This window comes from Saimiri boliviensis, chromosome 8, assembly GCF_048565385.1.
Source record: "Saimiri boliviensis isolate mSaiBol1 chromosome 8, mSaiBol1.pri, whole genome shotgun sequence".
NCBI lineage: Eukaryota > Metazoa > Chordata > Mammalia > Primates > Cebidae > Saimiri > Saimiri boliviensis.
In genome coordinates, this window is record NC_133456.1 from 50,982,490 (window position 1) to 51,008,295 (window position 25,806).

Sequence of the window (25,806 nt, forward strand, 5' to 3'; positions counted from 1 at the left end):
TATGGTTTTGATTTGCACTTCCCTGATGGCTAATAATGGTAGGCATCTTTCCCTGGGCTTATTAGCCATTTGCATATCTTCTTCGGAGAAATGTCTATTCAGACCTATTTGCCTCATTTTAACTGGGCTATTTGTCTTTTTAGTATTGATTTGTAAGAATTCTTTGTATATTCATATTCGATATCCAAGTTTCTTATCAGATACTTAATTTGCAAAACATTTCTTCTAATTTGTGGGTTATTTTTATTCTCTCAGTGATGTCCTTTAAAGCATAAAAGTTTTAATTTTTAGGATGTCCAATCTGTCTGTCTTTTTTTTCTTGCATCACTGTGCTTTTGGCATCATAGCTAAGAAACCATTGCCTAACACAAGGTCATGAAGATTTATGTCTGTGTTTTTGCCTAATAATGTTATAGATTTAGCTTTTTCATTTAGGCCTTTGATACTTTAAGGTACTTTTTGTATATAGTGTGAGGTAGGGGGGTCCAACTTTATTCTTTTAGGGCATCTTTTGAATCATCCCCAGAAATAGTTTCAGGTAATTTGTATATACAAATTAAGGTAACAAGTACCAAAACACAGAATTTATGCATACAACAAACTGCCTGAGAGCCTTTATAAAAACTTTGCAATTGGTCTTCTTTTTTTTCTATTTTAGGTATATGCTTAGTGTTTTGCTACATCAGGAAGCAGTACCACCATTAATACCACTGGTGCTACTACTGCTAATAATAATAGTAACTAGCAGCTATTTAGTACTTAGTATGTGCCAGGCATTGCACTTGCATTTAACATTCATTAACTTAGAAGCGCTACACACACTTTAACTTATATTATCTTCCTTCCAACACCATGAGACAGGTAGAATCATCATCTCCATTTTACAGATGATGATATTAAGGAAAACTGATGCAAAATAATTTTCCTTTGGTCATAGAACAAGCAGGAAAAGCAATTTTAAAAAATTGAGGGGGGAGGCCAGGCGCGATGGCTCCAGCCTGTAATCCCAGCACTTTGGGAGGCCGAGGCGGGTGGATCATGAGGTCAAGAGATTGAGACCATCCTGGTCAACATGGTGAAACCCCATCTCTACTAAAAATACAAAAAATTAGCTGGGCATGGTGGTGCACGCCTGTAGTCCCAGCTACTAGGGAGGCTGAGGCAGGAGAATTGCCTGAACCCAGGAGGCAGAGGTTGCGGTGAGCCGAGATCACGCCATTGCACTCCAGCCTGGATAACAAGAGCGAAACTCCATCTCAAAAAAAAAAAAAAAAATTGAGGGGAGGAATGGCACTGAGAAGTGGGGGCCAAGTAATGTTGGATAGCAATTTCCAACAAATAGTAGCTAAGCACATATGCAAAATATGTAAAAGTAAGCCAAAATCTAGCACTGGTAGATGACATTCCCAGTTCTGATTAAGTTGCTGACAACAAAGGGTTAGTCTCCCTTTCTAACTCAACAAAGTGTAGGAAATCTTATCACTCAAGATCTCAGTAAGATTTATTTGATAGCTGAAAGGGTTTTGTCAACACTCCAAAAATTGTATTAGTGACTAGATGATTGATGGAGTAAATCAATTAGAATCAGATTAGAAATGGAGATATGAAGTCAATTACTTCCAATCTGAAAATTAGGAATTCGTTAAACAATAATATAATAAATGGCATCAATTTTCAAAACTACCCTTTCTCTGTTTGTCTATAGGGCAAAATCCAAGTAAAAATGACTTTGAAAAGACTAACGCTATAGAGCAACTTGATCTTGGGAGTGCTTCCCAACCATGTAGTAGGGTGAGTCTGGTCAGTTTTCAATGGAGAAAATGTAGACAACAGAAAGCAGTTGATCTTCTCAGGTTCAAACAACTTTATGGCAGAAAAGTCAGTCAAATCTAATTCTCTTTCACTATGCTGGCTGAGTCCTTAATGATAAATACAGTAATAAATCGCTGACATGTATTGAGTCTTACATTATACAGCCCTCTAACCACCTGAAAGATGGCAACTAACTTATTTAATCCAAGGAGTATGAAGTACTATTATTATTTCTATTTTATATAAGAGGAAAAGGAGGTGAAAATGTTAATTGACCTGCTTAAGAGGTAGAGACCTTGAACCCTGTAGTCTCTGTTTGTCCTCTTCATTGTGTCTGCATATGGTTTCAGAATAGAAGCAAACAGACACATAAGGGTTAAGCACGGCTAACTCAATTCCAAATTGAGTCTTTTTTACACTAGGCAAAGCTCTCTTCAATATATTTATAATAACTTTATACACCAAATAACATTTTGAAGTTTATTTCCTCTCAACATAGAAACATCACTGCATTTCCACTGGGATTTTCAGAACTGTCTGTTGTGGAACTGGTCTGGGCTTAGTAAGTATTGCTTTATCATTCTTAAATAAAAACTATTATAGAGAATGCAGAAAACAATCTCCCTTTCCGTTTCCCCACTTCCACCCATACTGAGAAAGATGGATCCTTAAAATACTGAAGGAAAGCTCGCAATATAAAAGCTCAGTATCAGAAATGTTCCAAGTCCCTCTACTCCTTCCCTATAGTGAGAAAACTAAAATTTAATATAGGGCACAGCCCTCCAGAGAATTCAGTGTATCAAAATGTTAATACACTTTTATATATTTTAACTGAGATAAACAAGAAAGAGATAGGGAAGCCAAAGCAGCTATGGCGAAGAAATAATTATGATAAGACTAATCCAGCTAACAGCAATAGAAGCAGATAGTGACTCTACTGTGATGCTGTGGTAGAGTTTGTATGGTCAGAAAACTATATCAATATAAAATGTGAATGAGGCAGCAGCCCGATTAGAGGAAAGCAAAGATAACTTACTATGTGACGCTAGAAAATAAAACGCATCCAAGAGATCAAAGAGCGTTTGTCCTATTACTAGAATATTATCCAAAGTATTTTATCAATGAAAACCTGGATCAAATAATTTGCTTCATTAAACAGTAATTTAAAAGGAGGATAGCATGTCCATAACCAAATAGGAAGAGAAATGTCTATTTCATTTTTTGTAACACAGCTTAAACATTGTGGTAAACTTTTAAAATGCTGTGTATGATGGAAAAATTATTCTACCAGCTCTAAATTCACAGGTGCACTATCAACTCTGTCGCATTGCTCAGTCTCGACCACAAAAATACCGTGAGATACATATACATTGCTGAAATACACTCTTTCTCAAACTGTACTTTATCTTCTACTCCAATAACCCTGTCAAAAGGAAGACTAGTCTGGTTACTTCATTTCTGGCAGATCCACATTAACTTCTTTCTTTTAATGCTCATTAACCTTTCTGTTAGTAATACTTTTGACCTTCAATACCCACCCTTTCAGACAGGTCAAAACTAAATTTACCATTTAAGCCTTTCCCTCAAGTCTTTGCAGGTAAAATGAGATAAAAACAATAGTTTCTATTCCAGCCAGATTGAAATTTTCTACTTTCTCCACTCTTCTCACTAAATTCTACCTTGCAGTTTGTTTATTTTGTTTTACTTTGTTGTTTAAAAAGAATTGTTTATTTACTGAACCTGGGGCATATTAGATACACATCCAATTTAAAATCTACATCTTGTAAATAAATTTTGAAGTGCTTTCTCTCTCTCTCTCTGTCTCTCTCTCTCTCTCTCACACACACACACACACACACACACACACTCACACACACACACACACACACACACACGGCATGCAACAGTTGTCCTAAGGTGAAAGAGTCACCTTATCAATAAACTGTCAAAACTGTTCTCACCCAAGGTTTAAAAATTGTTTATCCTAAACATGAAAACCTGTAACAAATTTAAGTTAGTTACATGAAACTCATTCCTTGTAGTTTTCTCCTTGCCAAGATCTACAAAAATGTACGAGTAACTAATATACATCAGTCATAACATAATCCTGGATCATCCCTACATCAAAACCACATGCTCCTTTAATTTTAAACCCATCATCAGAGTACAAGAGAAAGTTATTTCATTTTACACAAAACAAAATTCACATATGTCAACATAGCAAGAGAAACAAAAACAAAAACCCTGTGCTGACAGTGATATTCAGTGCCCTAGTTAAACAGTGGCCCAAAGGCCACGGATCAAAAACAAAATAGCAGCTGTGTATTACTACAATGAAATTTAAGAGGCTTTAACCCTTTGGCTTCAGAAATCCAGATTTTTCCAATTAAGGGAACGCATACTTCCTAGATGCCAAGAGTGGAGAAAGTGGATGTGCCAGTGTGGAAAGAAAAAGAGCCACCATTCAGTGGGACAACCAGAGAATTGGCTTTAACTGAGACTTCTTAGAAAGTTATGCAAAACACCCAAAAAATGGTTATAGGCTGCTGTGTCATCAATTTAAGTGAAGTGACATTGAATTTAAGGTTCAATGTGAAATGTATGGGGAAAATATGTACTGGGGCAAGGCTCATCCTTAAAGCAAAACATGAAAACAAAGTATAAACGTGCCCAGCCTGGCAGCATACGCCCAAGCCAGAGAGCTCTGCATGAGCATGCATAGAAAATGTCAAGATTCACACTATTGTTTCTCATAAGGACTCAACAAAATGAATCTTTAATGACTATTCCAACAGAATGAGGGAATCCACAGAATGCAGTCATTTCAGTAAAGTACTATCACGCTTTGTGCTGATTTCCTGAACAAACTGCATTTTATTTTAAAAACAAAAGGAAAAGGAGATGCTTTAAAAAACTCTATTCCTATATTTCAATTCCAGCATTTAATTTCTGGCAGGACCTATATAATGGAGGCAGCATTCAGTTAAGAAACCATGCCAATCCATTGTCAAATTTTCACTATAACTTCCCTTAAAAGGTGTTTTCTTCCAATATCTATTAATCACAAAGAAACATAAGCTGTGACTGTATAGTTCAGAAAATAAAAACATAGAAATTAATGACATATAACATTATGACCAAGATGTTTGGTAAACAGTAAGTTACGAGTTTGGAATTATCAGAAACAGGCTTTTAAAATCATGTGGTCAGGAGATCAAGACCCTCCTGGCCAATATGGTGAAACCCCATCTCTACCAAAGATACAAAAATTATCTGGGTGTGGTGGCGCACGCCTGTAATCCCAGCTATTCAGGAGGCTGAGGCAGGAGAATCGCTTGAACACGGGAGGCAGAGATTGCAGTGAGCAGAGATCGCCCCACTGCACTCTCGCCTAGTGACAGAGTGAGACTCTGTCTCAATTTAAAAAACCCTCCGGACTTTAAAAAATCTCTTCAGGTAGTCAATATGTCCCAGTGTCATGGCAATTAGAACAAGAGCTTCAAAGAAGGACCGAAGGACCACTGAGGGTTTGTGTTGTCACTGATGGCTCTGCGTACTCTCTCCCAGACTTTTGCGTATTCCTCTTCATGCCGTACAGCTGTCGCAGCCACAGCCAGCTCACTGATCATTTCTACTAGCTTGTCCTGGTAAGCTTCTGTTTCCACGTCTTATCCTTTTGGAGCCTCCCCAGTATCACTGGTGAATATCACTATCTTTGGAGTCACGGTGGACACTCAGTTACTAAAATAAAATTTATGTGTTCCATCCTTGGGAGCAGCAAATGCGTATTTCCCACTGGATTCTTGGTCTCCTTTATAAATCCCTTTGGTATCAGGTCCTGTAATCTCCATGATGATGTCCAGGAAGCCACCCTCGGCCACCTTCTAAGAGGAGGCCCACCTTGGTGCCTGAGGTGACTCACTTACGTACTCCTCAGCACGTACATGGATGCTGATGAAACAGCCCAGGACTGTGGCCAGGAGAGTGGTCTGGAGCAGCGGCCGCCCAGCAAGCGTCACTGCAGTGGGTCTGGAGCTGAGGCCAGGGCCTGGACTGTGGCATCTGGAGCCACTGCTACTGCTACCATCCTACTGCCACCACCCTACTGCCACTGCCACCACCCTACTGCCACCACCCTACTGCCATCACCCTACTGCCGCTGCCACCACCCTACTGCCACCACCCTACTGCCACTGCCGCCACCCTACTGCCACCACCCTACTGCCATCACCCTACTGCCTTCGCCTACCTGGCACTTTTTGCCAATCCTAGGAAAAATGCAAGTTCTGATGCCCATTGTGCTGGGAGGTACTGTAAATAAATGAACGTATAATGTTAAGAAAAATAAGACAGGCCGGGTGCGGTCACTCACGTCTGTCATCCTAACACTTTGGGAGGCTGAGGCAGGTGGATCCCGAGGTGCGACAACTGAGACCATCCAGGCTAACACAGTGAAATCCCACCTCTAATAAAAGTTTTTTAAAAAAATTAGCCAGGTGTGGTGGCATGCATCTGTAATCCCAGCTACTTGGAAGGTTGAGGCAGGAGAATCATTTGAACCCGTGAGGTGGAGGTTGCAGTGAACCAGGGTCGCACCACTGCACTCCAGCCTGGGCGACAGAGTGAGACTCTGCCTCAAAAAATAATAACAATAATGAAAAAATAAAAATAAGGCAGCAGTATGTTACTGGTTGAACGTATCTGAGTCATGTGGCACCAAAGAATGTTACCAGCAGTGAATCCATACGAGTCTGCAGCAACCTCAATTCTTGCTGCTTCAGAAGAAAGAATTCCACCGAGGGGCGTAAGGCAGAAGGAGACACTAAAGCAAGTTTTAGAGCAGGCGAGAAAGTTATATTAGAAAGCTTTCGAGCTGGAATGAAAGAAAGTAAAGTATACTTGGAAGGGGGCCAAGCAGGTGGCCCCCTTGAGAGATCAAGTGCACAGTTTGACCTTTTGACTTGGGATATCATACACTGGTGTACTTCCAGGGTCTTGCCTCCCTTCTCCCCTGATTCTTCCCTCGGGGTGGGCTGTCCACATGCTGGGTGGCCTGATACCACTCGAGAGGGGCCGCATGCGCAGTGTGTTTACTGCAGTTGCATGCATACTCACTTGAGGCATTCTTCCCTTACCTGTCAAGTGTACCTATAAGGTCAAATGCCAGTTAAACTCCTCCATTTTGCCTCTTAGTGCACATGCCGGATACCACTTGCCTGCCTCCTGAGATCTTATTGGGAAGCGGCTGATCACCAGTTTCAGGTTTTTTTCTATCTATTGGGAGACTGTCGTTCCCTGGCGCCAGATGCAACCAATTATTATTTGAGCAAACCATCTTAACAACTGCCTGACCATCACCTGATGGTTGCCTGACATTCCCGGTGGGATGTGGGTGTCCCTCTACTGCCCCAACTCGTATCTGACTAGCTGCCTACTGTAACAATTACATTTTATTACATTTTTAAATTGTTATTTAGTTTTTATTTCATAATCATGAATATAACTCTGCAATCCAGCTTGGGAACAAGGAAAACATGGAACTCAAAGGGAACAGCAGAGAGAGAACAAAGATGATAGGCTACTGTGAGCAAATGGGGTGGAGGGGTGCTCGCCTGAGCTACAGAAGGAATGGCCTGGTGGTTAAGATAAAACACAAGTCAAACTTTTTAGAGTTGTCCACAGTCAGCAATGGTGGTCTTCTTGCTAATCTAGCCATTCCTGGTCCCAAAGCACTCCATGACTTTCATGATATTCATGCCTTCTTTTACCAAGCCAAAGACCACATGCTCTCCATCCAACCATTCAGTCTTGGCAGTACAGATGAAAAACTGGGAGCCATTTGTGTCGGATCCAGCATTTGCCAGAGGCAAGATGAAAGGACCTGTATGCTTTGGGATAAAGTTCTCATCAGTTTGAGACTAGCTTGGCCAACATGGCAAAACCACATCTCTACTGAAAATACAAAAGAAATTAGCCAATGGTGGTGGTTCGCATCTCTAGTTCCAGCTACTCTGGAGGTTGTGGCAGGAGAATCACCTGAACCCAGGAGGTGGAGATTGGAGTGAGCCGAGATTGCTCTACTGCACTCCAACCTGGGCTACAGAGCAAGACTCTGTCGAAAAGAAAAAAACAAATAAACAAACAAAAAAATAAGGCTTTGCAGACACTGCTGCTGCCAGGAGCCCAGTACTATCAGCCATGGTCAGTCCTACTGTGTGCTTCCACATCGCTGTCAATGGCGAGCACTTGGGTCGCATCTCAATCTCTCTATATTTTAATTTATTTATTATTTTGAGACAGGGTCTCACTTTGTTGGCCAGGCTGGAGTGCAGTGGCACCAACACAGCTCACTGTGATCTCCGCCTCCCAGGCTCAAGAGATCCTCCCACTTCAGCCCTGCAAGAAGCTGGGACCACAGGTGTGCACCACCAATATCTTGCTATGTTACCAAGGTCTCAAACTCCTGAGCTCAAGCAATCCACTCACCTCAGCCTCCCAAAGTACTGGGATTACGGATATGAGCCACTCCACCTGGCCTCAATCTCTGTATATTTTAGAGGACAGACCACTTGGAATGGGAAAAGTTGTCTCTAAAGTTGACCAGTCAAGAAGAAACAATGTTTCCTTTTTAATGACTATGCCAGACTTACCTTACCCCTTACATTTTAATCCTGTAAGAAAGATTTATTCTTAATCTTTTGTTGCACCTCGTAAAGCATACTGAAATATACAAACTGTAAATGACTTCACAGGGATTGCTGATTTAAATAAATAAATTGCTATAATTTTAGTTATAGTTATAGTCAAGGGAATATTTCATTTCTCAAACTCTGAACCGAAGCAGTTAGGAACAACTCAGGCACAAAATGGCCAGCATCAAGAATTATGATGAAAAGCCAATTACCTTTAACTATAAGAAACCTTATTTGCATTTATTAAAACAAATGATCTCTCAGTAGTGGAGAAAATAAATGTGTATTGGTTGATTAATCCTTCACTTGTAAGAAACCAAACATTAATTTTCAGAGATTCTGTATCTTTTCTAAATTTATAGACAACAAGAAACCAGTAAATGATAAATGATCAAGGACTAGGGAAAAAATTACATAGCACAGTGGACGTCTATGAGTTTCACTTGCCCTAGCATGCATTCCTCATTGCGCTGGTACCATTGTCCTCATTCTCCTCTGGGAAATCCCCTTCTCCAGTTCTCACTCCAGATGGTGTAGATGGAGCTAACTTCACTCCCCACCGAGAGCAAGCAAGTGACCAATCAATATATTTCACTGATGAATGGTTCGGGGAGAAAAAACATTAATTCAAGCCAGTCCAATACTACTCAAGCCTAAGATTTGAGACCTACTGAAGAAACTACTGAGAAAGGTAAGAATTTATATATATATATATATATATATATATATATACATATAGTTGGCATTCTGAGCTGGTAAGATAAAAGCATCAAGCTTCTAGTGGCCATCTAATCACAAAGTGAGACCATGCCTATGTGTGCCACCAACCCCATGGAAAGAGAACTAAGAGATGATAGAGACATATTTCTGCTGCCATCTTTGAGTAGCTGAATCCAATCACTCTAGATGCAAAAAGATCTTAACTTTATAGATAGGCAAACGAAAATGTCCCTACTTTCATTAAGCCACAGTTAGACCTGGGTTTCTGACATTTGCAAATAAAAAAAGTTAAAACTAAATGAATTCGCTTATAGCTTATTTCATTACTAGGTACTCAGTGTCTATGCTTTTGCATTGCTAAGCAAGAAAACTTCAGTTCCAATACTGATGGGCCGTTACCTCATGCAGGTACCCTAGTAAGTCTTGCTTCCTCTCAGTGCCATTGTTACCTCATTTATAAAATAGAGGTTAAAATGGTAGCCCACAAAGAAGAAATATAAATGGCCAACAGGCACATGAAAACAAATTGAACATCATTAGTCAAGAAGGAAATGCAAATCAACTCTATAATGATACCACTTCACACCCACTAGAATGGCTATGATCAAGAAGATAGACAGTAACAAGTGTTTTCTAGGCTCTGGAGAAATTTGAAGTCTCATATTGGCAAGTGGGAATATAAAATGGTGCTTCAAAAGCATTGGAAAGTTCCATAAAAAGTTAAACATAGAGTTACCATATGACCCAGCAATCCTACTCCTAGGTATATACCCCTGAGGAAATAAATATACAAGTATACACACACACACACACACACACACACACACACACACACACACATACAAAGGTCCATAATTGCATTATTATTAACAGCCAAAATGTGGATAACAATTTTGGCTGTTAATAATAATAATGAATGGTTAAACAAAATGTGGCATATCCATACTATGGAGCATTATTTGGCAATAAAAAGAAATGAAGTTCTGTTACATTTCACAACATGGATGAGCCTTGAAAACATTATGCTAAGTGAAGGAAGCTAGTCACAAAAGACCACACATCATATGATTCCATTTATGTGCAATGTCCAGAATAGGCAAATTCATAGAGACATCAAGTAGATTAGCAGTCACCAGGAGGCAGGTGGAGAGGAAGGACAGTGACTGCTAATGGCTACGGGTTTCTTTTCAGAGTGATGAAAATGTTCTGGAATTGATAGCGGTAATGGCCACTCAACTTTGTAAATATACTAAAACCACCAGGTTGCACATTATTAAAGGATACACATTGCAGCATGTGAATTATTTCAATAAGAAAAAAATACCTCATAGAAAAAATGGTAGCCTATTCTGATTCTCACACGTGACCATTATAAAAAATCCCTAATGCTAATGATATTAAAGTGACCATTCTTGAAGAAGCCTAAGGAAAAAGGATCCATACAAATGCAAAGTCCTGTTGTTTTTAAAGCCTCAGCAAGTGCTAAGAGAACGGAAAAAGAAAATTATCGAATAGATTTTCCCAGATCACTTAACTTCTTTTGTATCCAGCAATGGTCAACAAATATATAGCAGGCGTACAGAAAAGCTATTTGAAGACCTCTTGAGGATAACAGCATGCAACATACTGCCACTGCCCCAGCCTGGCCAGGAATAGTATTTATGCCACCCTTTCACAGCTGCATCACTTTCCCATTAAACATTCAGAGACTCCTTGTTAATAAACTACATTATGAGCCGGATGCATTGTCTGGATAAACTGCATTGTCCAAAACACTGCCCCATTATTACAGAAAATGCAGAATGTAATTAGTGTTCTTCTTTGCATAAGCTGCAGCTTCCAAAAATGGTGCCATAATATAAAGCCTTAATTAATAAACAAGAGTTGGGCCATGATCAGTTACACTTATCTGAATTTTATATTGTGAAGAAAGGCCACTGTTCAAATTCCGTTTACAAATATCTAAATTCTGGCTAGCCGACATGAAGATAATCTAAACAGAAAGCCTGAGAATTCTGTGTTGCTAATAGCATTGTGTTGGTACACCAACAATAGCAAGCCATTAACTGCTGGGACATAAACCATCCTGAGAAATGCTCAGAGTGGAATGATGATAACATTGTATTTCGGCTGTATTATATGGTGCAATTCTTCTATTTGTTCGTATGCATTTCCTGTTTAATAGATGGAGGAACCAGAGTGGCTTTTCACATCTCTGTGAAGCCTTAAATGTGGAGGGAAAAGTAAGCTGGCAAAAAAACAAAAAAGATAAGTATGAGGCATTGCGGGGATGGGAGCAGGGTTACATCACAGTGCCATGTAAGTACACAGTTCCTTTCTCCATTTCCAGCCGGTTTTTATTGATTTTCCCCTAACCTAACCCCAAAGGAAAACCATTTCTGTAAGTCATGAGCATTGAACTAACATTTGGGACCATAATATTGAGCAGCCCAGTTTATGAGCCTTGGCTAAAGGGGCATTTGCATTAAACTGCACTCACCTGATTAAAATCCATCAACTCTAGCACCTTGAGAATTGCAGAGTACCTGTTAGGCTTGGCTGTGGGATCTGGCATAATGAGGCGGACCATAATCAGAAGGCAGTAAGGAATCAGACCGGGAGAGGAAAGGGAGGAGGAGAACATGTGATGTGTGTTGAAAACCAGATCGCTTTAAAGACCGCCAGTGCTCAAATCTGAAAAGAGTCCTAAGCCTACTGCAAACACAGAGCTGTGAGAACATGATAATGCTTTCAACAAAGTCCGTAATATGGCTTATAGAGCCTGTGAAAACAGGGTGGATGAGATAGTGTTACAGTTCAGCGAAGAGTGACTGGCCCAGCAATAGAACACAGCAAACACAGGAAGCTCTGAAATGATCTCTGCCTCAGAAGAGTGAGCAAGAGCTCAGGGAGTCAAAGCTCAGAGACTTTCTGCAGCCTGAACAAGCTGTCTTAGATCACTGCCCTTTCCATCAGCTCCAGGCACCAAGCACAGGCTCAGAGTCCTATCGGTCTCAGAAGGACTTGCTCCACTGTGACCCACAGGGATGGCATCTGAATCTGTAATAGGCTGTCAGAGGCCACCCTGATACATTTGAAGAAGAGCTATCCCTGAGACATTGGTTCAAGTTCTGGATCTGTACCATGTAGCTGTGTGGTCATGGACAAGCAGTCTTGTTCATCTGAGCAAGCAGATGCAGATAATAAACACATGTGAAATGAATGAATGAGAATAAGACCTCTAAAGCAGAATTTCTCTCCCCAGTGATACAGATAGAAGACAAGGAAATACTGGATGGAAGAGGGCAGTTCCCTGGCAAAGGCCCCACCCTGAAGCCTGGAGACCTGTGGCCCTAAGTGGGAATAGGCATTTCTGTTTTTGCCCCCAAGCCGTTACCTTTGGGCACACCACATCCCCTTATCCTGTGCCTATATAAATCCCGAACCCCAGGCTCCAGGAGCAGACAAGAAGAGGAAAAAAGCAGATGAATGACACAGCAGAGAAAGAGAGAAGAGAAGGAATGTCTGAATGCCGAGAAGAACTTGGCTGGGGGTGGTCAGAGAGGAGTTTGGCCACTGAACAGCCAAAACTCCAGGGGAAGATCATCTTCCCATTCCATTCCCCTTTCAGCTCCCCATCCATCCCACTGATAGCCACCTCTGCCACTCAAAAAAAAAAAAAAAAAAAAACCCACATTCATTCTTCAAGCCTGTGTGTGACCCAATTCTTCTAGGATGTTGGGCAAGAGCTTGGGATACAGAAGGCTGTCACACTGGTCCTTTGCAGAAAGGCAGAGGGAGCACTGAGCTGGTTAACACTTAAGCCGTCTGTGGATGGCAGAGGTAAAAGAGCATTTTAACAGTGGGGCCACAGGCATCCACCCCTAAGCACTACCATGGGGCCAGAGCCCAAAGCACTCGTCCTGGCTCCTGCACCTGCCCATCTGTGTGTTCCCTCTCCCACAAGGGATGTGAACTCATGGTGGTTGAACAGAGAGCCGCACCCCTGTCGCATGTGCCCCATGAATGGGGCCAGGGAACTCTCCCATTTTATCGACACCATTGACATTTGAGGTCAGATAATTCTGCATTGCGGGATGTTCATCCCTGGCCTCTACCTACAAGACAGTAGTAGCACACACATTCCCTCAATTATAACAACCACAAAAGTCTCCAGACATTGCCAAATGTCTCCCAAGAGCCAAAATTATACCCAGTTGAGAATATCTAATGCATCCTTCAGAATGTAGATTCCAAGATCTAAATTAATGAACCATACACCCAGATACTGTCCCCTAATTATTAGGGAAACTTATACAGATACCTTTAATATCACTGGAAATTCATTAAGACAAAAATTTTACTGAGCACCTATTATCGGCCATGTAGAAAGATACTGTTCCTGCTCCTAAGAAGCTCACAAGTTTAAGTGGAAAGTGGCATTTTACAACTCCACATCAAAGAAAAGAGAAATGTTCAGGTAACCATCTTTCCAATAAATAATAGAATATCCTTCTATCTGCTTAGAGAGGTGAACTGTAAAGACAGGCAAGAATCAGAGCACATCTCTTTGCTGTTAAAAGAATACTACATGTATCAAAGTTGCTGACATTCGAGAAGGTGAATTTTTCGTAATTTTGACTGCTTTTAGATGTTTGCTGCAGCTGTTTATTGCTGGGTGCAGGAAGTCTCAGACTCAAAGGACAATCTCTAGATGATTTAGCCTAAGAGCATAAGCCAAAAGAGAGAGCTATGGAACGAAACTGCCTGGTTTTAAATCGGGATTCTGCCATTTGCTTGTTATGTGGCCCTCAGCAATTCCTTAACCCCTTCAATCCTCAAGTCCTTCTCTACGAAAATGAGATAATCATGTACTAAACTTACAGATTTGTTAAAAGGGTTAAATAATTTATGTAAAGTGCTGAACACAATGCCTCTTACAAAGCAAAAATTGTAAGAACAATAGTTGTTATCATTGCTATTGATATTGCTGCCTCTCTTTTTATTACAACCTGTTTTGATTGTGGTAAAATACATGTAATGTAAAATGTGCCATTTCAATCATCTTGAAGTCTACAGTTCAGTGGCATTAGGTACATTCACATGATTTTGCAGCCATTACCACCATCCGTTTCCAGAGTACCTTTTATTTTCCCCACAAGAAATTCCCCATTCCTCCCTCTCCCAGGATTGTTCTCTTAAACCAGTCCTTATCCAGCAAAATGCCTTCTGAGGAAATGAGGAAAAAGCTTTTGTAAATGAGACTAAAGGCAATTCAAACCCAGGTAACCTGGAAACTGAATAGAGATGGTGCTTACAATGGCCATTTGGGCCACTTGGGGTTATGTTGATGAGTTTAGTCGTCATCAGCCAACTCCTAGGAGTAACATTCTAAGTGGGTTTTTGTTTTGTTTTGTTTTTTGTTTTGAGGCAAATGGTTCCTGGCTCTGGGGCCTTCCCATCTTCCCATCAGAGAAGCATTCACTATACTCCTCTAATCAATATTAAACCAGAAAAAAAGGTCCAGAAACATAGATATTTTGGTAGCCTAGGATTGATGGGAAAAGACAAGTTGCTGGGTCTAAACTAAAAGGCACCTATTTTTTTTAACAGAAAATGCAGAAAATGAACAAACCTCCTCCCTTAAAGAATCTGCATGTTTCAGCAAGAGCATTCTGGGGTGGGAAGAAAACCTGATTTATAGCCAGTTCCTCAAAATAGCTGAAGAGTTCCTAATTTTACCTCAAACCTCTGTTTCAGTACCTACTGTGTTGTGGCAAGTTATTTCTCATCCACTATCACTTTTGACAGTGGATCTGATCCCACTGCAATTGTGTTTAAGGAGTTTGTAGACAGGAACCCCATCTGAGCTGTCAGCACGTTGCCTGATCATCTTCAGCAAGCAGTCCGGCAGAGGCACGTAGGTAAGCATGCCCTGAAGCAGGCTGTCAGGGAAACTGACCAATGAGAGAGGCATTTTGTGCTCCATAGCTGAAGCCATTTCTGCTGGGACATCCCAAGACAGACTCCACTCAGACTCAACTGGTAACATACAGAGTACATCTGTCACTATCTGCCCAGGCATACTGACATTGTCACATCCCCCAGGCACTTCAAGTCCCATTTCAGCTCTATGACTTTTGCCTGTGGTCACTTTGCCTGGCATGCCCTTTCTCTTTCTCCTTCTTATCCTTTCATTAGGATCTAGCAAAATGTCCCTCGTTTGAAAAGCACTTTCTGTAGCCCTCGAGGCAGAAGTGGAGATGGCTGTGCTGAACCAGAAAAAGCAACCATTGAAATCTCCAAACTGAATCTGTACTTTGATTTATTTCAAAGGATGTGGTATAATGTATGGTATAACATATGGCAGCCTTTTTCAAGTCTGACTGTACATCACAGTGACCTGGAGGACTTTTGAAAAATAGATTCCCAGGCTCCCCTCCAGTTGAGACAGCAGGTCAGCAGTTTGCAACTCAGGAAGCTTGACTTAATGTTTAGAAGTTTCCCAGGACATTCTGATGCATAAACAGTATTTGAAACAATAGTCAGACATTGCTGTATCTCAGCTGTGTGATTCGGGGCACTCTGGGCTTGTTTCCTTATCGACAAAATAGCGGGGGAGTAGGGGCATGTCACAAGATCTTAGAAAGGACCAAATGAGGGAATGAATAGAAAATTCTGAAATGATGCCTCAGTAAGTGAAGTTATGATGCTAATTACAATGAATTTTCTTAAAAAGCTACTTTCCACTACCAGGAGTCCAGCTTGCAAAACTTTTCCTCTATCAGAGAAAACAACTTAGTGAAAGGGTAAATGGGCGTCACACCAGGATGATAACCCGGAAAAATCAAAAGAAACATTGAGTAGTAGCCCACACAGAAAGCAGGGCCAGAGCATGTAATTCAGTTTTTCTGAAGGTCTATGTATTCTTCATTCCTATTGTCCATTTCTCCTGATTAAAATTCTCTCCCAGTAGCCGACACCATTAACAAACGTAAGCCCATCAAATGGTAGCTACTTTAGAGAGCAACCCTACTTTGTAAAATCAGGCTTTTGTGTCTCTCATGGACTAATGTTCTAACACTTCAATACCTGTAATAAAGTATTTGCACCACAAGAAAAAATGTATTTCGTGACCAGCAGACTATAACCAGCATTCTGCTTTTAGGAACCCATGGATTTGATTGTATCCTAAGTTGATACAATAGGCACCACATTTGCTTTTAGTTAAGGACACCAAAAAATGACTTTGTGAACCTCAGCTCAGACTGCCCGAGTCCTCGCAAGATGCCTAAACATGGGCTGTTCTGTAGCACTTAAGGATATCAAACAACAGAATACCGTGGCAATCACAACTTACCAAAGTTCCTGTAGAGTACTTCTTCACAAAGAGATGAAGATGGAAAAATAGGAGCATTTTTCAGTGCTGTGCAGAAGGAAAAGAATATCTACCCACCGTATTCATTCTTTAAAGGCCCGCTCTGAAAGCAACTTGACAACACCCAGGCTTGGTTCTTCCCTTTGGAAGAGGTAACTGCCAGGAGGGTTCACCCTCGCTCCCTCTGGCAGGAATCAGCAGAACAGAGTCAAGGCAACTTGACAACACCCAGGCTTGGTTGTTCCTTTTGGAAGAGGTAACTAGGTAACTGCCAGGAGGATTCACCCTTGCTCCCTCTGGCAGGAATCAGCAGAACAGAGAGTGAGGCCCTGTGGCATCAGGATTGCAAACTCCGGCTTCGGATGCAGTGCTGCCTGAATCAGAATCTACACTGCAGCTGGGCAACTGGCTGGGCTCACATTTTTAGGCCCTGAGCTGCTCTCTCTATTTGCAAAATGAGAATACACAGCTTCTAAGGCACAGGGCAGGTCAAATTATACATAAAGCACTTAACATGTGCTCAATAAAAATTGATCTAATTATTGTTGTGCTTTATTGTTATTAATATCAAGGGAATAACAGCATAGTGAGTCTCCCAGGGATGCAGGTCAATAGATGTTGAATTGCTATTATACAGCAAGTACTGTGCTAGGTCCTGGGTCACACCAGAGCAAACAAGATCAGCACGATCTTCACCTTCATGAAGTGTATGGTCTAGTTCAGAGGTGGGAAAAATGTGTTTTGTTTGGCCTGTCCCTTGTGTATAACCACAAAACATAGAGCAAACAGTTTCAAATTGCATGATGTCACACCAAAGTCCAGATTTCTGGCTTCTGTTTGAAAACATCAGAAATTCTGAGAGGAAGGGAGATTTCTGTCCACATGCCAAGCCTTCTAAGTCCCAAAGCACCAAGCTTCCACTGGAGAGTGGCCTGCTGGCTTTTCTCATTAAGAAAAAACTCCCTCTGGCTACACATGATGAGGGGCCTGGAGGAATTAACAGAGACAAGGTAGCTAAGGACACGTGTCCTGGGGACCAGAACTGAAGAACTGAAGCAAAGAAGTTGAAAAGACACTCAGCATTGGTTCTCTTTCACGGGGTTTATTTGTCTCTCAGCTCAGCGAGCTTTGTTTGGCTGGACACAGAAAACCCTGGAGGAGAATTCTGATTCCAACTTGCTCCTTGCACAGTTAATTATTTGGAGCTCCCAGAAGGTTTGAGAGAACAGTGACTTCCCTGGCAGTGGCTGTTGGACTTGCTAAGTTCCCTTTTCTGCCCCCAGGGGTCAGAACCTAAGGAAGGGGAGCTATTTGTTTTGGCCTTAAACCGTATCTGCCTAGAGACACAGAGAGATGTTCTGACCTGAGACCACGAAAGCTACTATTTCAATGCCCGGCAAAGCTCCTCTCTCTTGCCTTCTGTAGCAGGCCACTGACCAAAAATATGCACTTCCCCTGTTCAGATGGTTTACTTCTCTCCTTTGCAAATTAGAAGTAATGTTCAAAAAAAAAAAAAAACTATGCACAAGAATTCCGTCTCTTCTTGCAGATAAGATAATTCATATTTCCTTAGAAGGATAGCATGCAGACAAGTAGGGGAACTAATTGGGATGGATAGTGAAAACAATAAAAGCTCATTTATACACAACTTGCTAATAAGTGTCCACAACTGTGTTCTAATAGGGGATTCATGACAAGTCCCTGGAAAACAGAAACAGGAGAGGATAATTTACGCTTCAGAGTTGTGAGCCCCTGTAACAGAGTGGAACAACCTTCCTGCAGTCCCAGAGAGATCGTTCCCACATCTAACCAAAACCATTACCGTCAGTGGCATCCCACATTTTGAACAGTTGTTAATGAAGACTTGCCTGACCCAATACAGAGTGAAATGGGTGCAGTTGCTGCTACAGGCTGCCTTCTAGCCTTCCTGCATCCGAATACATTTTCACTGTTGGCTGTTCTGATAAAGATTCTTCTGGAATTCTTAACTAGATAAATCCCTCAATGACAAGGTAAGGCCCATCTTCTGATTAAACTTGTACTGAATTTATTTATTCAGCCAATCATGTATTACATATTTATTAAGTATCTCTTAAGCACCAAGCACTGTGATGGGGGCTGGGGATACCAAGGTGAGTCAAAACAACCATTGTCCCTGTCCTTAAGAAGTCCAGAGGGGCTGGGCACAGTGGCTTACACCTGTAATCCCAGCTCTTAGGAAGGCAGAGGCAGAGGTGGAGGCAGAAGAATAGCATGAGCCCAGGAGTTCGAGATCTGCTTGGGCAATATAGTGAGAACCCACTCTACACAAAAAGTGGCAGGGGGGAAGTAAGTCCAGAGAAAAGGAAGCTGTTAATCAAAAGATCTCATAAATATAAAACAGACCCTCTAAACGGTGTATAAGAAGTATTTAGGTACTAGGAGGATCTATTACAAAGAGTTAGTCTAGGTATGTGGTGGAGCAGCAGATATTTGTCTCAGAAGAAATACTACTTGGGCTGACATTTAAAGCCAAGGGAAAAACATCATAGGCAGAGGGACTCAAACATCAAAGGCCTTGCAGTGAGACTGAGCAGGGAACATAAGTGCTGAAGAAAGGCCTGTGAGATTGGTGTGGAGAATGCAAGGAACAGAGTGATGAAGGAGAGGTGGTAGGGACCATGCGAGGCCTTGTGGACCACTTCAAAGAGTCCCAGCAACACAAAGCCATTTAAAGAGGTTTAAGCAGGGTGTAGTGGCAGTAATTGATGTGATCAGATTCGGGCTTTGAAAATAATTAGATTTGGGTTGGCATTTTGGGGAGATACAGAGTAGATCCAGGTAGATCCATGTGGACCAGGTAGTCTAGACCTCCTAGGTCACAGATGTCTAGGAGGGGATGGTAATTTGGACTTGGATGGCATGGTGCTAGAAGTGATGGAGTCATGTAGACATATTTTAACTATATTTACTCTAAGACCAATCCAATGTACCAGAGTCATCCAATGGCCCAAGAGTGGTACCAACTATAATTCCTGATTCTGTGAAGCTGAGTAAAGACATTTAGAAAGACCAGACTAGAAAGGACCTGAACACATCTGTACTCCCTCATCCCCAGCAGCAGGGTATCACCACGTACTCTGAGTGATCATAGTTCTATCTTGAATTGACAAATTCTGCCTAAGGCTCCACAGGAAGCCCATTAAAAAGGCAGGGAAGAAAATGCTCATCATTCAGCATCGACAAGAAAGATGATAACAAGCAAGTTTTCAGTCAAAGTGGATAAAACGTTGAATTTCTACTCTAGTGTCATTAGCACTGCACTTGATTTTTTAAACAATATGTTGAATAATCAAAACTCTGGGTCAATCAACTGTTCCACAGTGACAGCTCCTGTGGTCATCAATCTTTGTTATCGCCTGAAGCTGACATGGTCTCAGTCCGCAGGAGAGTAAGCAGCAAAAGACAAATGTTTCTCTTCATTTCCCCCACAGGGAGTTAAGCAATGAGTAATAAAAGGATCTAAATTATTCACATGGCTTTCCAGAAGTTTATGATTCAAGATTTGGGAGAGATAATGGAAGGAGGTGGGGTGGAAAACATAACTCTGGATGAACACATTTATTCTGACAATGAAAGGATGAGCTTCTGAGGTAGACCCAATTACCAAGCACAGGGCTTCAGGAGGGACAGTGGCAGCCTCTGCTTCCTCCACACAATTCTTCATTCATTCCTTCCATGTGTTCAGATGATCATTATTAACCTGCAGTCACCTGAGAGCAGCTCAGTGTCTGCCAATCAGTCACACTGGACTTTTGTGGAAATGGAAAAAGAGGAGAGAGTCAGAGGGGAGGGTGGGGAAGGGGTTCAGAGGCAATGGGAGGAAAGCACAGGGAGGGGCCAGAGCGTGCCAGTTGGTGGAGGAGAGAAAACATTTTCTGTTTCTGTTTTACTTGTAGGTTATAAGAAACATCAGTATGAAGGTATGCAATTGGGGCTGAGGGTTATTTGTATGTTTGCTTTTTAATAAATGTGGCCTGAATTAGACATATGGTGCTCCTTGATAGCATATGAGAAATATAAGTAAAAGAGTTCAGCTATTTGGAAACTTCATTCTCTTGCCAAATGGAGTTTCCTTGACTGTAATGCTCCAAGACTGAGCCATGTACATTCACTATTTATACAGGCTAGAAATGGATTTATTAAGCCTACCAGATGTAGGCATGGTAACCAGGCACTATTAACCATAGAAAGAACTGAAAAAGCCTTCATGATTCAGCCTTAGCTCACCTGCCTGGTTTTATCTCCTGCAAATTCTCCTTTAAAATTAAGATCACAGTTTCTTGGTTCTTGCAATTCACAAAAAGCCATGCTCGGCTTCCCTTCTGTGCATGTGAGCATCTTCTCTGCACGGAATGCCCTTCCTCCCTCATCTAGCAATTGTCTAATTCCTGCCATTCCTCAGATCTGTTTAGACATTACTTCCTCAGGATGCCATCCTGAATTCTGATGTGAGTCAGGTGTCCTTTCTCAGGGCTCTCACTGAGCTTATCTCAACAATAATCTAGGTAGCATTCAATCATGATTAGTGTGCAAGCTTTCTGATTGCAGAGGCAAAGTCTTTGTCATATTTGTATCTCCCCAGCCCCTAGCACACCATGAGACATAAAATGTCCAATGCATTTTTGCTGAATGAATAAATTGTATCAGGAAATACAATACTTGATACCCAACTCCAAGTCACTTTCAGTGTAGTTAGTGAAGACAGAACATTTTGAAATGTAATACAGCACAGGGCAATATAAAAGAAAATTAAAAAATAAAATAAACGTGTTATAAGTAACAAAGCAGGTATTTAGAGAAGACAAAGATTACTTTTAGCTGGAGTGACAGGAGAATCAACAACAATTCAATGAGTGTTCAGGACACAAGTACTGTGTTAGTTGTTTTCAAAAACAACCCTGTAACATGATAATATTATCCCCATTAACAAACAAAAAACCCAAGGTTCAGAGAGGCTAAGTGATTTTTCAAGGTTAAATAATCAGCAATTCTAGGATTTGAATGATGAATCTAAGATTTTGAAAAACACTGAGAATGGAAAGGTGAGTATCCTCACCTCAGGTAGAGTTAAAAAACAGAAACAGAAAATATGTACAAGGGGAACTCAGGGTAATGCACATCCTGGGGATTACAATCAAGTTAATGTTGATGTAATCTATTATGGGAATGCTGGGGACATTGATTCTAGAAAGCTGTGACTAAACTGCTGGGGAACTTGAGCACCAGGCTGAGAAACCTGGGTACCAAGAAGCCATTAGAAGCTTTAGAATAGAGAAAACTTGATCAGAGGTGAAACTCTGAAAGTCTTATTAAAGAGTGGAAAACAGGATGAACTGGAAAGATGAGAAGAAGTTTGCAGACAAGGTAACTGTCAGGAAGAAAAAAACTTTTCCTTTACCCTCTTACGTTAGGTATTTGGGGGCCTGCAAAGTAAACTGATAAACCACAGATTAATAGGAGAAAATTTTATTTATGTGCATATGGAAGCTTACAAAAGTAGCAGCTCAATAAATGGTTGAAGTTAGAGGCTTAGACAGTCTTACCTGAGTATCCATGGGGGACTGGTTCCAGGACCCTCCCTCACCCTCGATCGGATACCAAAATTCATGTTCTCATTCCTTATATAAAATAGCAAATACAACCTGTACACATTCTCCCACATAATATAAATCACATCTAGGCTGGGTGTGGTGGCTCACACTTATAATTCCAACACTTTGGGAGGCCAAGGCAGGCAAATCACTTGAGGTCAGGAGTTCAAGACCAGCCTTGCCAACATGGTGAAACCCCATCTTTACTAAAAATACAAAAAATAGCCGGTGTGGTGGCCTATAATTCTAGCTACTTGGGAGGCTGAGGCAGGAGAAAGGCTTGAACCTGAGAGGCAGAGGTTGCAGTTAGCCTAGATTGTGCCACTGCACTCCAGCCTGTGCAACAAAAAACATCTCAAAAACAACAACAACAAAATCCAAATCATATCTAAATTACTTATAACCCCTAATAACAATGTAAGTTCTATGTAAATAAATATTGTACTGTTTAAGGAATAATGACAAGAGAAAAAAGCCTGTGCATATTCAGCACAGATGCAATTTTCTTTTTCTTTTTTCAAACAGTTTTACTCCACTGTTGATTGAACCTCAGATAAGGAAGGGTAAATGTAGAACTACCTTAGTAGGGAAAAAGGAGTAGGGAGAAAAGGCCTCTATGAAAAAGAATAAGCAGGTTTCTTCAGGAAAAAATAGAAGTTAAGAAAGTTTATAATGTTTGTTCATCCAGGTGCAAGTGGTCTCTCTGTCTTCTTCAAGGCCATAAAACTCCCCGAGAGCGGATATTTATAATATACTGAGTCTCCTTCCTAGGATTAAAAGCCACCCTGAAGAAGGAATTTATGAGAGCCTCATTTCCCAGAAATTTATGCTGTTAGTCAAATAAGAGAAACTCCAAGAAGGCTTCTTTCTGCGTCTGTTGAATACCAAATGTCTTCAGCTTAAAATAATCTTCGTATCAACTCTGGGCTTCTGAGTGGGTCCCTGACAGTATCAACTAGGAGCCTAGCACAACTTTCTAACTCCAAAGGCACTGATGGCTGGGGATGGAGGGAAAGGGTGAATTCAAGCTCTTTCGTGAGAGAAGACACCAACAGCCCCTGACAGTTGAGTTATTGTGGGTCTGAAAGAGAAATAACTAATGGTGACTTAAAAGCATTAAGCTGAGATGACAGAGAGATCATTGCCACCACTCACACAAATAAGGAAGCCAGCCAGGAGAAAGTACTGGTTTGAGGGGAAACATTTTAAACAAGCTGAACAAAACACCACAGGAAAAATCTCTGGGAGACCATTGGAAATTCGGAACTGAACCAGAAAACCAGAAAGTGATTAGGGCAGAAAATGCAGCTTGGGAGTCATTTGCCTAAAGGTGCAACTTGAAGCCATAGTAAATGTGGATATATCTCCAAGGGCTAAGGAAGAGAGAAAGAAGACTAGAAGGTAACTGACAAATCTTAGTTAATACTCAAATTTAGATGGCCTGCATATGACATTAACAAGTGAAAGATACTAAAGAATTAAGATCAAAGTGCCCAATATGAGTTTGACACTAAACTGGGAGCTTTTTCTGTGTCATTTTATGATGTAGGCACTAACTCTATTTCATGAAAACCAAGGCTGAGAGGTAATGTACCTTGTCAAAGCCATACCACTAGATGACAACAGAGATGGGATCAAAGGCATGTTTGTCTCACTTAGAGAGCATCTGCCTCATGCCTTCCTGGACAGGACTGTGGGATGGAGGCCAATGGAGTAAGAGTTTTCAGGAGTGGATAGGATGAACTTAGTCAAAGGCAATGGGAACCAACAAGAGGCCACTGAATTCTGAGTCATCCGAGAGGACTCACCTCTCAGAAATACTTGCCATCTAAGGTCTAAAATCAAGACCCCAATATTTTGTGCTGCCTTGAAATACGGAGAAATTCAGGAGGGCCTCAAATGACCTAATGGCGAGTTTCCCTCCCGATACAGTTTGGCTGTGCCCCCATCCCACCCAAATCTCATCTTGAATTGTAACTCCCACATTTCCCATGTGTTGAGGGAGGAACCTGGTAGGAGGTGACTGAATTATAGGAGCAAGTTTTTCCTGTGCTGTTCTTGTGATCACGAATCAGTCTCACAAGATCTGATGGTTTTAAAAATGGGAGTTTCCCTGCACAAGATCTCTCTTTGCCTGCTGCCCTCCCTGTAAGATGTGACTTGTTCCTCCTTGCCTTCAGCCATGATCATGAGGCCTCCCCAGCCATGTGGAAGAGTAAATCCAATAAACCTCTTTCTTTTGTAAATTGCCCAGTCTCAGATATGTCTTTGTTAGCAGTGTGAAAACAGACTAACACACCTCCCAACTCTGCTCCTGCAAATAAGGTCCGCTAGCCAAACAACCCTCCCTATCATAGGAACCAGGCATGGTTCCTGCTTATTCCTCTCTTATTCCTGAGAAGTGGGTTTCAGTTTCCTGCCAGACTGCAGAACTATTCAGACAAGCCAACCATGTCCTCCCACAGACACAGGGATAACATCACCCCTCTTAACACTGAAGTATTCTTCCCACAGCTCCTGATTGCTTACTCTATTCCCAAGTGCAACTCCCAGGTGGCCCTGTGTGGCACACAGCATCCTTCCTCCCTGGGCTGTGAATATATGTGACTAACAAACTGCTTTCTAGTCCAGTGTTGGGTGTTCTGTTCAGTCATCTCTATAACCCTAGGGTAGGACTCTTTCTCACCAACCAGGCAAATGGAGAGTGATTAGAACAACAGAAGACACCAGAGTATTTACTGTGGAAGTAACATGGGTAAAATGCTTCAATTTAATAACTACTGGCTTTATTACAACTGAAGAAACCTGAGAAATGACTACTCTTTTCTAATTTTATATAGGAGGAACTGAGGAACAGAGAGGTGTTCAATGGCTATTTAGAGTGAGACACTCTAAAGTGTCTGGAAATCCTGGAAATGAGAGAATCAACTGTCTCATTAAAGTGTTTTTTCACTTTAATGTTGCATTTTTCTCAATTGTTTTTTTTTTTTGGACAAGATCCTTTCCAGATGCTTCTATATGAATCACATATATCCAGTATTTACAGAAAGCTATTGCAAGAAATAAGGAAAAAAAAAAACACAACAAAAAATGGGCAAAGGTTAGAATAGATAATTTCCAAAAGAAGAAATAGGAATGCCAATGATGGCAAAATGTCCAACCTCCCTATGAATCAAAGCAATTCAAACAAAAATTACAACAAATTCTTTTGTCCCTTTTAGGTTGAGAAAGCCTTATACTACCCACTGTTGGTGAGATTTTAAGGAATTAGAGACTCTCATATTGAGAAGGGATGAGTAGAAATTCGTATCATCTCTCTGAAAGGCAGGGTAGCAACTTTCTCAAAATCTTTTATGGTTGTATTTTATGAAAACATTTCATTTCTAGGATTATATCTGAAGGAAACACCTTGTCAAATCCATAAAGGTACATGGATGAGAATGCTTGTTCTATTGTTTTTATAATATAAAAGCAAAAACAAACAAACAAACAAACAAAAAAAAAAAAACCAGAAACACTGTAAATGCCTATGAACAGGAAATAGACTAAATAAGTTGTGATACTCCTATAA

General features: G+C 41.0%; 1 protein-coding gene and 1 pseudogene across 6 annotated transcripts in view; both read right to left on the reverse strand.

The window, feature by feature from the left end:
* The window catches only part of FHIT (fragile histidine triad diadenosine triphosphatase), a 1,474,674-nt gene that overhangs the window by 991,322 nt on the left and 457,546 nt on the right, over positions 1 to 25,806 (reverse strand). The window lies entirely within an intron of this gene.
* Positions 1,286 to 11,814, reverse strand: LOC141585491 (transmembrane emp24 domain-containing protein 2 pseudogene; annotated as a pseudogene).